Source organism: Macadamia integrifolia, chromosome 14, assembly GCF_013358625.1.
Source record: "Macadamia integrifolia cultivar HAES 741 chromosome 14, SCU_Mint_v3, whole genome shotgun sequence".
NCBI lineage: Eukaryota > Viridiplantae > Streptophyta > Magnoliopsida > Proteales > Proteaceae > Macadamia > Macadamia integrifolia.
The window spans coordinates 19,488,833-19,502,968 of record NC_056570.1 but is presented as its reverse complement, the minus strand read 5'-3'; the positions used below and the strand labels follow the sequence as shown (position 1 = coordinate 19,502,968).

Below are 14,136 nucleotides of genomic sequence, written 5' to 3'. Positions count from 1 at the left end.
TTGATTTCTGTCTCCACTTGGTCTAAAAGGTCCATGCTCAGAAAATGCCCCCAATCCAACAGAAGAACAACCAGGCCTTGAAACAAAATTAGACTCAGAAAATATTATGAATACAATTGCTCATGATTTGACACTTAATTTTCAAAATTTTGGCATCCAGATGATCAAGCGAACAGGGAAAGGGAAGCTCCATCCTACCTCCATTCAACCAAAGAACCACAGGCTTTGAAGCAGCAGACAAGTACCATGGTAAACTCAGAATTGTATTTTTGAGTCTTTTGACTGATGAAGTAGCCCCATATGGGAATCAGGGAAAAATTAATAAAAGATCAATCTATTGGTTTTTTTGGCAGGTGTTACAAAGTTTGATCCAGCTATTGGAAAGCAATTCAAAGCTCCTGTTCCTACTCAATCTTACACCACATATTTTGCAGAGGCTTTGATTGCTGAAGCAGAGGTTGACAAAGACGTTGTTGCCATACATGCTAGATTGGGACGAGGGGCAGGCCTGAATCTATTCCTTCGCCGCTTCCCAACACGATATTTTGATGTTGGCATTGCAGAACAGCATGTTGTCACTTTTGCTGCAGGCGTCGCCTGTGAAGGCCTTAAACCATTCTGTGCCGTCTACTCATCTTTCTTGCAGAGGGCTTATGATCAGGTAACTCAAATGCTTCATTTTCTTCCTTCTCTTCATCATATTTCTTCCATTTTGTGATTAGCATGGCTATGTGCATTATGTTTAGTGTCACAACCCACTTCCAGTAGACCCAACTTACCATTAGGAATACCGGCGGTGTGAGTAAGACACGTACTTTTATAAATATGATGGCTTTGTTCATTGTGTTTAGTACCGAGTTTCTCTACACCCATGGTGAAAGGGAATCTTTGCATCTAAAGACATATAACCTTTAGATTAGCATGGGAACAGGTATTTTTGACCCTGTACAATAGGGGTGAAAGTTTAATGAAGGCACAGGAGTCCAATCACATGATGAAGTCACCAATGGAGAAGAGATTTCTCTATTCCATGGGTGAAAGGAATACTTTAATAATTGTACCCACTATCATTTAGTAACATGATACTGAACAATGTAAATGTGACAAGGCTGAGAGCGTTTCCCATTCTGCAGGTGATACATGATGTGGATTTGCAGAAACTGCCAGTGAGGTTTGCATTGGACAGAGTTTGCTTGGTTGGAGCAGATAGGCCTGCACATTCCGGGTCATTCGATGTCACTTACATGGCATGCCTTCCAAACATGGTTGTGATGACTCCATCAGATGAGGCATAGCTCTTCCATATGGTTGCAACTGCCGTTGCCATAGATGATCGACCCAGTTGCTTCTGATACCCAAGAGATGGAACTGGCATTCAGTTGCCACCGGGGAACAAGGGTACCTCTCTGGAGGTAATCTTGCAACCGCCTATAATTACATTCTACATTAGTAAGGTCTCACAAACAGCATGATATACACTGATTTCTGTTTGTTTTCCAAAAGGTTGGCAAAGGCCGGATTTTGTAGGAGGGTGACACCGTCGCTTTTGGGTTATGGAACAGCTTCCAAAGGTTAAGGTGCCATGTGTTAAGTTTGTCTCGAATTCTTGACCCGTTTTGAAGATTGACCCGATCCGACATATTTTGGTGGCGACCCGAATGGGAATTTTTCTGAGATCTGTGATGGAAGCAGAGGGCTTGGGCCGATAGGTCGACTGCGACCCGATGGGTCGAACCGCTATTTGGAATATATATATAATTTACTGTTGCTTGTTGAGAGTCATAGTATTCTAGGGTTTTCACGAAGCTAGGGTTTCAAGGCGAGTTCTTCCTCGCCGCTGCTAGGGTGTAATCTTTCTTCTGAATAGTGAATCATCTTCTTCTTTGCCCGAGGACGTAGCACACCACCCTGGTGTGTGAACCTCGTTAAATCTCTGTGCCGTACGGATCTATTATCTCTCTTTATTCGTATTTCTTGGTGTTTGATCTAACACCATGGCCTGATTTGTTAGTAAGAAAGTAGATCCTTTTTCCATTTTCAAACAAGTGCTTCTGCACATTCATTTATATATTTGGCTACTAAAGTTTGATAAGGCTTAAATGAGTTGACCATTTTAGTTTTTTTTTTTTTTGGTGAAGATTTTAGTTTTAATTGGGATTCGTGAAATGTAAAGGTGACAAATCACATTTTTTTTTTTTTAAATTATAGAAAAGCTATGAATAGTCTTTCTTTAGTATGTATGATTTGGTAATCTGAGTTTTGATTGATTTTGTCTCTCCTTACTACTACATTGTTCTTGCAATTGTTGTCTTCAGTACCGTGAGGTATCTTATTGCAATCAAACAAATACAAATTATGTTAAATTACTAAGCATATCTTGTACTGTTAGAGAATTTTACTTGATAGTTCCTCTCAATTTTGCCTTTTTATGGATGTTTACAGAGTTTAGTGCTTATGTTGGATTACTCACCGTTAGATGGTGATCAGGTTGATAGCCTCATTAAGTTTTGTCCAACAAAAGAGGACATAGAAGTACTTAAGGTGGGAGCAATTTTTTGACTAATCATTGTTATTGCATCATCCTTATTAGTATTATTAAGGATTATTATGTTTATTAGGTAAGGTTGAGTTTTTGATATACTCGAGGGCGTATCAATTCCACCCATTATTTCATTTATACTTGTGGTCAAGACTGAATAGGATTTTTACTCCATTCACCTCATAATATATATATATATATATATTGTAAGAACCTTATAAGGTACTTATACTACCGTGCTCATAGCTACAGTATTGGAGACGAGGAAAACTTAAGGAGATGTGAACAGTTGGGGGAATTCTGCTTCCTTTACAGTCTCTTCTCATCATCACATCTCATTGTCTGTGAATTGGTGAATATTAACTTCTTTCAATATTGCTGGCTTTCCGAACTCAGTATGGGTCAGGGAGGTGGAATCTAATTTATGACACTTGTTTTCCTAATTTCTCAAGTATTACTAAGAATAGAGGTTGTGGTTTTAGAGGTTGTCGTTTTCAACGTTCAATCGTAAATTTTCAATAAATCAAGTTTGGAATCATTTGATGGTGGTTGTGGATGCTTGTTGTATATTTTTATTGGGTAGGGTAGTAAATTCACTACTCTTTATTATTCTTCCATTTTCTCCTTAATAGAATTATTGTAGTGACAAAAAAAAAAAATTAGTATATTTCAATTTGGTTTTCTTCATTTTTTTTTCATCATGGCTTTTATTATTTAAATATGGGTATTTAACTCAATTGGTAGAGTACTTGTGGTGTAGGAAATGATTCCATACCTCAAGAGGATGGTGGTTCAAATCCGCCAAGTCCCTTATCTATATTTTCATTTAAATCTCAGTGGTAATATCATGGGAATATTTTGGTTTTTAGATAGGAAAAACATTGTGGTTTTTTAACTGAATTCTGTAGGAGGGATTTGGTTATGAATTCTTACAATTTTACTACGGACAACGATATTAACTAATGAGTCAGACCAAGTGAGCTCAACACTTCAAAAGTTAGAAACTTGATTAACATGACAAAGTTTACTCAGAATAATATAAGTTTAACACTGCAATAAGTTAGAAACTTGATTAAGTTGACTATTTACTCAAAATAATATTTTCATTCTTCAGCATTGGGGAATGTTGCGGTAGGCGGTAGCTTACGGTGGACACCTAGGCACTCAGAGATGAGGAAGGGAGTAGCAAGCGATGAAATGCTTCGAGGAATTGAAAATAAGTATAGATCCAAAAATCCTCACTTCATTTTCTTTGTTAGCCTCAGGATTAGAAGTTGGAAACACAAATGAGAACGGGTGGAAATTACAACTACTATATTGATCTTGACTAAGGACATATTGATCGGTGAAATAAAAATGCATACCAATTTATTATTAATTATTGTAAAATTATACTTTGAGTTGAGTCACTCGTCTCTCTCTCTCTCTCTCTCTCTCTCTCTCTCTCTCTCACTCACGCACACACACACACATACCATTTTTTTTTTTTTTTTTTTTGCATTACCCTTATCGACTATAAAGCCATAAAGGGTGATGAATCAAATCCTTCTCCGAACACTATTTGGTTTTCATGTTAGTGTTGTACTAACATTATTTGAATTTCATCTCATGACATTATTGCACTACTTATAATGCCATATAGACCTTTCAAGATACCATTTTTCTCTGAGCTTTATAACATTGAAAATTAAAAATACTTTAGTTCCTAGAACATTGCACCAAACAAGCAACGCAAGACTATTAAAGTAGAATGTACTCCAAAGTAACATAGTAGTTACGGTATCCATGTATACACATTCATATATTTGATTTATTTGGGATCCAAGAAAGTAATTTTGATTTAACCATAAAAGGGGGGAAAAAAAGAAAAAATTGCATTACTGATAGGTGAATTGAGGATAACATTTATTATGTTACTTGTTTAGATCTAAACACTTATTACTCTCTCTCTTTTTCAAATCCTCTCACCACCCCCAATATATGGCCACACGTGCATTTGCACGTGTAATTTTTACTAGCCTATCTATGTACCCTATAAAAGTACGTACTGGTGTTTCTTTTGGTAAACTTTACCATTTGACCCAAATGCCCCCATTTACTACTTAAATTACAACTAATGCCCTCATTATCCATAATTATCTCTCTTTCTCTCTCTCTCTCTCCATATTTACTTTTGTAAAACTCTCCATGACTATTCAAAAAAGAGAAAAAAAATCACACTCATCCTCTCACGTTTCTCCTTCCCCCACTCTTCATAATTATCTTTTTCTCTCTCCATATTTACCTTTGTAGAACTCTCCATAACTATTTCAAACATCTCCATAATTATTCTTATTTATCAAGAAAAAAATATCTCACTCATCACCTCTCACGTTTCCCCCCCCCCACTCTCCATAATTATATATATCTCTCTCTTCTCTAACCAAATTTACTTTTGTAAAACACATAACTAATCCAAAAAAGAAAAAAATCTCATTCATCCCCTCACGTTTCTCCCTCCCCCACTCTTCATAATTATCTTTTTTTCTCCATAACTATTTCAAATCTCTCCATAATTATTTTTATTTATCAAAAAAAATATATATATATCTCACTCATCAACTCTCACGTTTCTCCCTCCCCCACTCTCCATAATTATATATATATTGTTAGATTTTATATCTATTTTATTATATTTAAGTTTCAAAATAAAATCTTTCTTTTATGTGTTTTGATTGTCTTGTTATGGTGTGGGACCCTTGGGGTCAATGTAGTGGAAAATGGTCAATAACACCCTATGTGAGTTCTAAAGTCCATTCATGGCCATTACCATGAGTGGAGAGGTGGGCAAGGAGAATTGATTGGGATTAATTTCATTTATGAAATTAATTCTTAATTCATGCCATAGGTTATTGCCAAATGGAGGTAAATGGTCAATGACATTATATGGGTGCACTAAAGTCCATTCATGGTCACTACCATGATTGGAGAGTTGGGCTCGAAATGGGTCAATAACACCTGATGAGAGCCCTAAATTCCATTCATGGCCATTACCAAGAGTAGAGAGGTGGGCAAGGCGAATTGATTGGGATTAATTCAATTTATTGAATTAATTCCCAATTTATGTCCATTTGATATTATTCTCCAATTAACTTGCCATTAGTTGGAGGTTACTCTTGGGGATTCCAAGAGAGTGTAAAAGTTGGTTTTATGTCTATATAAACCCAACCAAATTCCTTACAGGGACACACATTCACACATTGACATTCCATCTATTTCTACTTGTTGTGATGATACAAGTCTTTCTCTTCCTTCTATTTTTTCCATGTCTTATGTAAGGTTAGAGGGGGTTGCTGTGCTGTAGCTTTTTGCACCTAAAAGGGACTAGAAGAACTGCCTCATCTTCTAGTGTAAGGTTGTTTTATCTTGGAGGTAGAGGTGCAGAACAACTCTTGGCAGCAGAGAGCATCAATCAACCTCAATTCAATTCGAAGCTTCTTCAGTTGCTGTGGTGGTAATTCAACTTCTATTTCAAGCTTTTCCTCATCTCATTTCAGCTAAGGATCAATACTCTACAAAATCTTTGTATTGCAATTTGTATTTTGTAAGAAATTGTAATACAATTACCCAACAAGTTTAAGGTAATTGATCATTGTATGATCCCATGGCTGATCTTGGAGATGCAAGCCTCAACAGAGGTGATGACTCCAACAACAATGATGGTCCTTTAATCACTATCATAGGTGATGCTTTGAACAATAATGTCGTCGATGGAACTATCAACTTTAGAGATACTTCAAACATCAATGTTGAAGGAACAATCAACAACCGAGGAGGTGGGGTTCATGTTAGCCACAATGATAAGGGGATTCCTCATTTACCCACCATTGATTCAATTCCTTCAAATGTTATCCCGTCGACAACTGATCTTATCCTGGATTTGGATAAGATGAGGATTGTCACTAAACTTGACAAAATTGAGCAGTTTGGAGGTCAAAACTTCAAACGGTGGAGGCAAATGATGTTGTTTGCATTAGATCAAATTGGGGTGGTATTTGCCTTGATTGAACCCATGCCGAAAAAAAAAGCAATGATCCTATAAAGGAAGGCAAAAGGGTGGTTTGGATTCAAACGGATTACTAATGCAAAAATCGGATATTGAATGCATTATCCAATGACTTATACCATGTGTATAGTTCATTGGAGTATACGTTTTCGATTTGGAATGTTTTGGTAAATAAGTACTCTCTTGAGGATGCTGGCTCAAAGAAGTACTTGGTGGCTAACTTTCTAAATTTTACTATTAAAGATAGTGACACCATTTTGAATCAAATTAATCAATTTCAAATCTTGGTTGGAAAGCTAACAAAGGAAAAAATAGTTCTACTAGAAGAATTTGTGATTGGTGCCTTAATTGAAAAGCTTCCATTTGGGATGCTTTCAAGTTGTCAATGAAACACAAGAAGATGGAGTTGACCTTGGACCAGCTGGTTGTTAGGATCAAAATTGAGGAAAAGAACCAGAACAAGGACAATGGTGAAAAAGACCTTGGGGAGAAATGCTTAAAAGCAAACTTGGTAGAAACCAACAAACCAGACAAGGAAAGGAAGAACAATCAAAACTTTGATGAGTCTTCTTTTAAGAAGAAGAAACTCACTTGTTATCTGTGCAGTAAGCCATGGCACTTCAAGAAATATTACCAATTCAAGAAGAAAAAATATGAAAATGTGAACCTAGTTGAAGACAACATCTTTGTAGCTATGGTCACAGAAGCAAATTTGGTTGAAAAACTTAAGGATTGGGTATTGGATACCGGTACTACAAGACACATTTGTAGTGATCTGAAGATGTTCTCCTCTTATTCCATGAGTATGGAAGAAGAAAATGTATTAATGAAAAATTCCCAAAGTGCCCTTATTATGGGGAAAAGAAAAGTAATATTGAAGCTCACTTCAGGGAAGACTATGGTTCTCACCAATGTCCTCCATGTGCTGGACATTAGGGACAATTTGATTTCAGTTCCTTTGTTTAATAAAGTATGAAGGAAATTAGCTTTTGAGAGTGATAAGGCAATTATCACTAGAAACAATGTATTTGTGGGGAAGGGATATCTTAGTGAAGGGTTATTTGTACTAAGTGTTGAAAATATTGTAATTGAGAAAGCTAATACTTCATCTACTTACATTGTTGTCCCTACTAATTCTTTTGATTTGTGACATGGAAGGTTGGGTCATAGTAGTGTGAAGTATATCACCAAACTATGCAAGTTAGACATGATCAACAATAAGGTGGAACCCCCTGTAAATAAGTGTACAACTTGTGTAGAGGCAAAGTTAACTAAAATGCCTCATAAAACTGTGGATAGAAATAGTGATCTCTTAGAATTGATCCATAGTGACTTGAGTGACTATAAGTCATATGAGTCTAGGGGAGGAAACACTTATGTCATAACCTTCGTAGATGACTACTCCAGATATACCATGATTTATTTACTCAAATTAAAGGATGAGGCTGAAAAGGCATTTATATCTTACAAAATGAAAGTTGAAAATCAACTTGATAAGAAGGTTAAAAGACTTATAACCGATAGAGGGACTGACTATTTTAACCTTGAAAAGTTTTGTGAGGAAAATGGAATTATCCATAAAACAACTGCTCCATACCAACCGGAATTCAATGGGGTTGCCGAAAGGAAAAATAGATCTCTTAAAGAGATGATGAACTCTATGTCATTGAGTTCAAGTGTACCACTTGATATATGGGGGAAGCCATACTAATGACATGTTATTTATCAAATAGAATCCCACATAACAAGACTCCATTTGAGAAATGGTTTGGAAGGAAATCAAGTCTAAAACATTTACGAATTTGGGGTTGTTTGGCCAAAGTATTATTACTGGATACCAATAAAAGAAAATTGGAATAAAAAACATGTGATTGTGTATTTTTGGGATATGCTACAAATAGTATAGCATACCGGTTCATGGTGAATAAATCCATGGATGATGTTATTGAAACAAATATCATCATAGAATCAAGAGATGTTGAGTTCTTTGAAAACATATTTTTCTTTAAGTCCAACTTACCTACAAGTAAGGATAGTCAATTGACATATGGGGGAATAGAGTCAAATGAAAAGGTTACCAATCAAGATCTGGGTAATGGTGATGGAAGTCAACTAAGAATGAGCAAGCGACTCAAAAGACCCAAATATTCGAATGATGAGTGACTTGTCTATTTAGTAGACAATGATCCTCTTACAAACAAAGAGGCTATTACATCATCAGATGCCGTCTTTTGGAAGAAGGCAATCAAGAGTGAACTAGATTCAATATTGGAGAATAATACTTGGGAATTGATAAATTTACCAATTGATTCCAAAACTTTGGAGACCAAATGAATATTTCAAAAGAAACTAAAAAGTGATGGGTCACTTGATCGTTTCAAGGCCAAACTTGTAGTCAAGGGGTTTAGGGAAAAACCTAACATTGATTACGTTGATACATTTGCCCGTTCTAGAATTGCCACAATAAGGTTTATGTTAGCAATGGCGTCAATACATAACTTGGTCATCCATCAAATGGATGTGAAAACCGCATTTCTAAATGGGGACTTAGAGGAGGAAATTTACATAAAGCAATCAGAAGGTTGTATTATAAATGGACAAAATCAAAAAGCTTGTAAGCTTCGAAAATCTTTATATGGATTGAAGCAAGCGCCAAAGCAATGACATGAAAAATTAGACAAAGTTCTAATTTTAAATGGTTTCGTTGTGAATGATGCTGAAAGGTGCTTATATAGCAGTTTTTATGGTGGTAAGGGCGTATTCATATGGCTATATGTAGATGATATGCTGATAATAGGAACAAACTTGGAAATAGTGAATCCAGCTAAGAAACTTTTGATATCTAGTTTTGACATAAAAGACTTAGGAGAGGTTGATATGATCCTTGGGATCAAGATCATCAAGCAAGAGAATAACATTTCACTATCCCAAGCCCATTATGTAGAAAACATACTTAAAAAGTATGGGTACCATGAAGTTTCAGTGGTTAAAATACCTTTTGATATGGGATGTCATTTGAAAAGAAACTTGGGTGAACCGATGAATCAAAAAATGTATGCTCAAATTATTAGTTCAATCACATATCTAATGAATTGTACGCGTCCTGATATTGCCCTTGCGATAGGAAAGCTGAGTCAATATACTCAAAATCCAAATAAAGAACATTAGAGCGTAGCTGATAGGTTGTTGAGGTACCTAAAAGGTACTATAGACTATAGCTTGCACTATAGTGGGAAACCAACGGTATTGGAAGGGTGTTGTGATGCAAATTGGATCTCGGATACAAACGAGTTCTTAGCTACTAGTGGGTATGTATTTACACTAATAGGCGGTGCCATCTCATGAAAATCCACAAAGCAATGTTGTGGGACGGGCTCTACCATGGAAGCTGAGTTTATAGCCTTAGAAAAGGTAGGAACATAAGTCGAATGGCTTAGAAACTTAATGGTGGATATTCCATTGTGGCAAAAACCGACACCATCGATATCACTACATTGTGATAATCAAGCGGCTATACATCTAGCCAAGAACCGGATATACAATGGTAAAATGAGACACATATGCCTAAGACACAATCTTATGAGAAAGTACATAGACGAAAGAATGATTGCTATTGATTATGTGAAAGTCAAAAAGTAACCAAGCTAACATGTTCACAAAGCCTATGAACTTGTGTAGTACATCTACAGGAATGGGGTTGATGCCTAATCCTTATGTCATGTGATGGACACCTTACGTATGTGAAGAGGCTTAATGCTGAATTAGGTTCAAGGGGTACAAACGAAGTCATGGGATGACCAGTTCAGTGCTAATACTTATATAAGTATTTATTCTAAGATATAGATGGTGATAGTAGTACCACCACAAGGAGAAAGGTTAAGCGGTAAGGCTCTTAATTAGTCTAATCCCAGGAAATGTGAGGGTGTATTAATTGTGGCGCACATCAGGGACTAACCTAAGTGAATGTAAGTGGTGTGACCACTGCCGATGAAAACTTATAGGTAAGTTCTCTAAACATTTATGAGTCCAAGATAAGGGATATGGCCGGTTCAAAAGTCCAAAGTGACTATATGACGGGTAGCTCAAAAGGTTGACTTATGGGATGTGGTTGATGGGCCGGTCAGCTACACCAATGAGAAAAGGCTCAAGGAGTCTGACTCTACCCGTACTCTGTAGCACGGCTCATTAGACCTAGTGTAGGTTCAAGTCCGAAAGACACATACAATGATGCATCTTATAGCGTCTAATACAGTCACAACACATGTGTTCGTGTCGTTTGAAACTTGTGGAGGATTGTTAGATTTTATATCTATTTTATTATATTTAAGTTCAAAATAAAGTTTTTCTTTTATGTGTTTTGATAGTCTTGTTATGGTGTGGGACCCTTGAGGTCAAGGTAGTGAAAATGGTCAATAACACCCTATGGGAGCCCTAAAGTCCATTCATGACCATTACCATGAATGGAGAGGTGGGAAAAGAGAATTGATTGGGATTAATTTCATTTATGAAATTAATTCTTAATTCTTGCCATAGGTTATTGCCAAATGGAGGTAAATGGTCAATGTCATTATATGGGTGCCCTAAAGTCCATTCATGGTCACTACCATGAGTGGAGAGGTGGGCTAGAAAATGGCCAATAACACCCTATGAGAGTTTTAAATTCCATTCATAGTCATTACCAAGAGTGGAGAGGTGGACAAAGAGAATTGATTGGCATTAATTCAATTTATTAAATTAATTCTCAATTCATGTCCATATGACATTATTCTCCAATTAACTTGCCATTAGTTGGAGAGTTGGTTTTAGGTCTATATAAACCCAACCAAATACCTTGCAGAGATACGCATTCACATGTTGACATTCCATCCATTTCTACTTCTTGTGACCATACAAGTCTTTCTCTTCTTTCCATTTTCTTTAAGTCTTGTATAAGGTTAGAGGGGGCTGCTGTGCTGTAGCTTTTTGCTTCTAGAAGGGACTAGAAGAATTGTCTCATTTTCTAGTGGGAGGTTGTTTTATCTTTGAGGTAGAGGTGCAGAACAACTCTTGATAGTAGAGAGCATCAATTACCTTAAAGGCAGCACTACAAGTGTGACTCAACCTCAATTTAGTTCAAAGCTTCTTCAGTTGCTATGGTGGTAATTCAATATCTAAATTTCAAGTTTTTCCTCATCTCATTTCAGCTAAGGATCAATACTACAACAGCATAGTTTATATTGTAAAATCTTTGTATTACAATTTGTATTTTGTAAGAAATTGTAATACAATTACCCAACATATCTCTCTCTCTCTCTAACCATATTTACTTTTGCAAAACGTTCCATAACTAATAAAAAAAAAATAATCTCACTCATCCGCTCACGTTTCTTCCTCCCCCAATCTCCATAATTATCTTTTTCTCTCTCCATATTTACCTTTGTAAAATTTTTCATAACTACTCCCCCAAAAAAAAAAAAAAACTCACTCATCCTCTTTTTCTCTCTCGATATTTACCTTTGTAAAATTTTTCATAACTATTCCCAAAAAAAAAAAAATCACTCATCCTCTCACGTTTTTCCTTCCCCCACTATCAATAATTATCATTTTCTCTCTCCATATTTATTTTGCATAAAAACTTTTCCCAATATTGTATTACACACTTAAAAGAAAACATCTATTCAATTATTTGGTAAAAATGTAATTCTTCATTTTTAGATCTCTTTCTCTGTCTCTCTCCCTATAAATACATATATATATATATATATATATAGGGAGAGAGAGAGATTACTATGGAAAATGACGGCATGCTAACAGATTACAATGAAATTAAGAATGCTAGCAAGATATTAGTCATAGGATTTGTTCATCTTAAAGACAACCGTTGGATTAAGAGAAGAGAAATAAACCTTCAATCCACCTCTGATACACTTTATCTCTCCCCTAATTTTATCTCCACCCTTCGTCTAACTATTCAAGCCACGTCCGAACGTTGCCGGAAAGCTTCTTCATCCACGTTTGAAACCAGCGTTCATGCGGTTACGGAGGTGAGAGGAGATGAATCTGATAGAGGTACGAAACATCACCGTGATGATGAACTGAACGCCGGTGCCGCTGGCGAAGCTCATCCAGATTCAGCAGCGGATCACCAGTCGCTAAAGCGTATCGCGAAAGCTCCAAGATGTGTTGTTCAGGATAGTCGTCCGTACGGGGCATATAGGGAAGTGATTGGTAGAGGAGGTTGTCGAATCCAAAAAGTCAGAAGAGATTGGGGCCATGATTAAGATTGCAGATGCTATTCCTGTGAGTTTCAATTTCTCCTCTTTTCTTCACCCTATATATTTTATATTGCGGAAGTATACTTTTTTTCATTATTTCTTTTTGGGATTGGAAAGTGTTACGTGCCTGTTCTATCAATGGTTTTGATAACAATCCTTGGCCTCGACCCTGAGATCAGCCACGCCCTTTACTTGTTCGTGAAATGGTGGAAAGATGAAAATAGTTTAGATATTTGAGAATAAAGAAACCTCGAATAGAAAAGGAGAGTTTGTTGAGGAGAGAGAGAGACAAAGAGAGAGAGTATAGGAGATAGGGGATAAGTTTAATTCACAAGTCCATGACTCTTCCATTACTTACTTGTCCTCAAATACACCATACAACAACCACATAAAGATAAGTTATGTCAATTCCATAATATCCTCTCCCACGCTTCCCACTTCTACTAATATACTTAACTACCTCCCATAACATAATAACCAAGTACCCACTTAATATATTGAAATATCTACTCTTAACTTCCTAACGTTACGTAATAAAACTTTCACCTATGACCTTCCACGTAGGCAGCATCGTAACAGAAAGCTTGTTAGTTGTTGGTTTTATTTCTCTATTGCTTTCTCTGAATTACTTTTAGATTTCGCTTCCATGGCTGTTGGGATCAAATCTGTTCCTGCTTTTGTAGGATATCGTCCGGTATTTCATTCATCTTATCCATCGTTTTCTTCTTATTCCGTTTTTGTGCTTAGGTGGTCAGAAAATGGCGGAATTGGTTCCCTCAGAGCGGTGGTCGGAGGTCGAATTTAGGAGGTTGCAGAGCTATGGTTGAACAGACAGTACAAGTAGCTTCGGTGGCTTAAGCCAAAGCAATGGAGAGCCGTAGGGGGGGGCGAGGTTAAAGGGGAAGTAGGAAAACGTAAGTGGAAGGAAAGAGGAGGGAGGGGGAGAGGAAGAAGACGGAGTGGAAGAAAAAGGGGAAGGAAAAGAGTTGTAAGAAAGCGCATATATAGATTAAATACACATTATATTTAATCAATGGTATAGATCTGATTTATTTAATCTAATCGCCAATAGATGCTAGCATTCCTAATACGTTTGTATCCCACTAGCATTCCTTTCTTTTTCTCAAATTATAATGGTAAGAAATAAACAATATACTATACAAAATACCTCTTTTTTAGCCATACCCTACAACTCTCTCTCTCTCTCTATGGTGTTGGGAGAAAAAAAAAATCTCATCAGACCTTTTCTAGAAGAGTTGACATAACTCTATTGGCTTTGACGTGTTCCGTACATTTGA

The 14,136-nt window shown here is 36.5% G+C and overlaps 1 long non-coding RNA gene across 1 annotated transcript; it reads left to right on the top strand.

Annotated features, from left to right (window-relative positions):
- LOC122060940 lies at positions 1 to 1,347 on the top strand. Its single transcript, XR_006134506.1, has 3 exons — positions 1 to 249; positions 354 to 661; positions 1,134 to 1,347. It is a non-coding gene; the product is annotated as an uncharacterized LOC122060940 (long non-coding RNA).
- The last annotated feature ends 12,789 nt before the right edge of the window (positions 1,348 to 14,136 follow it).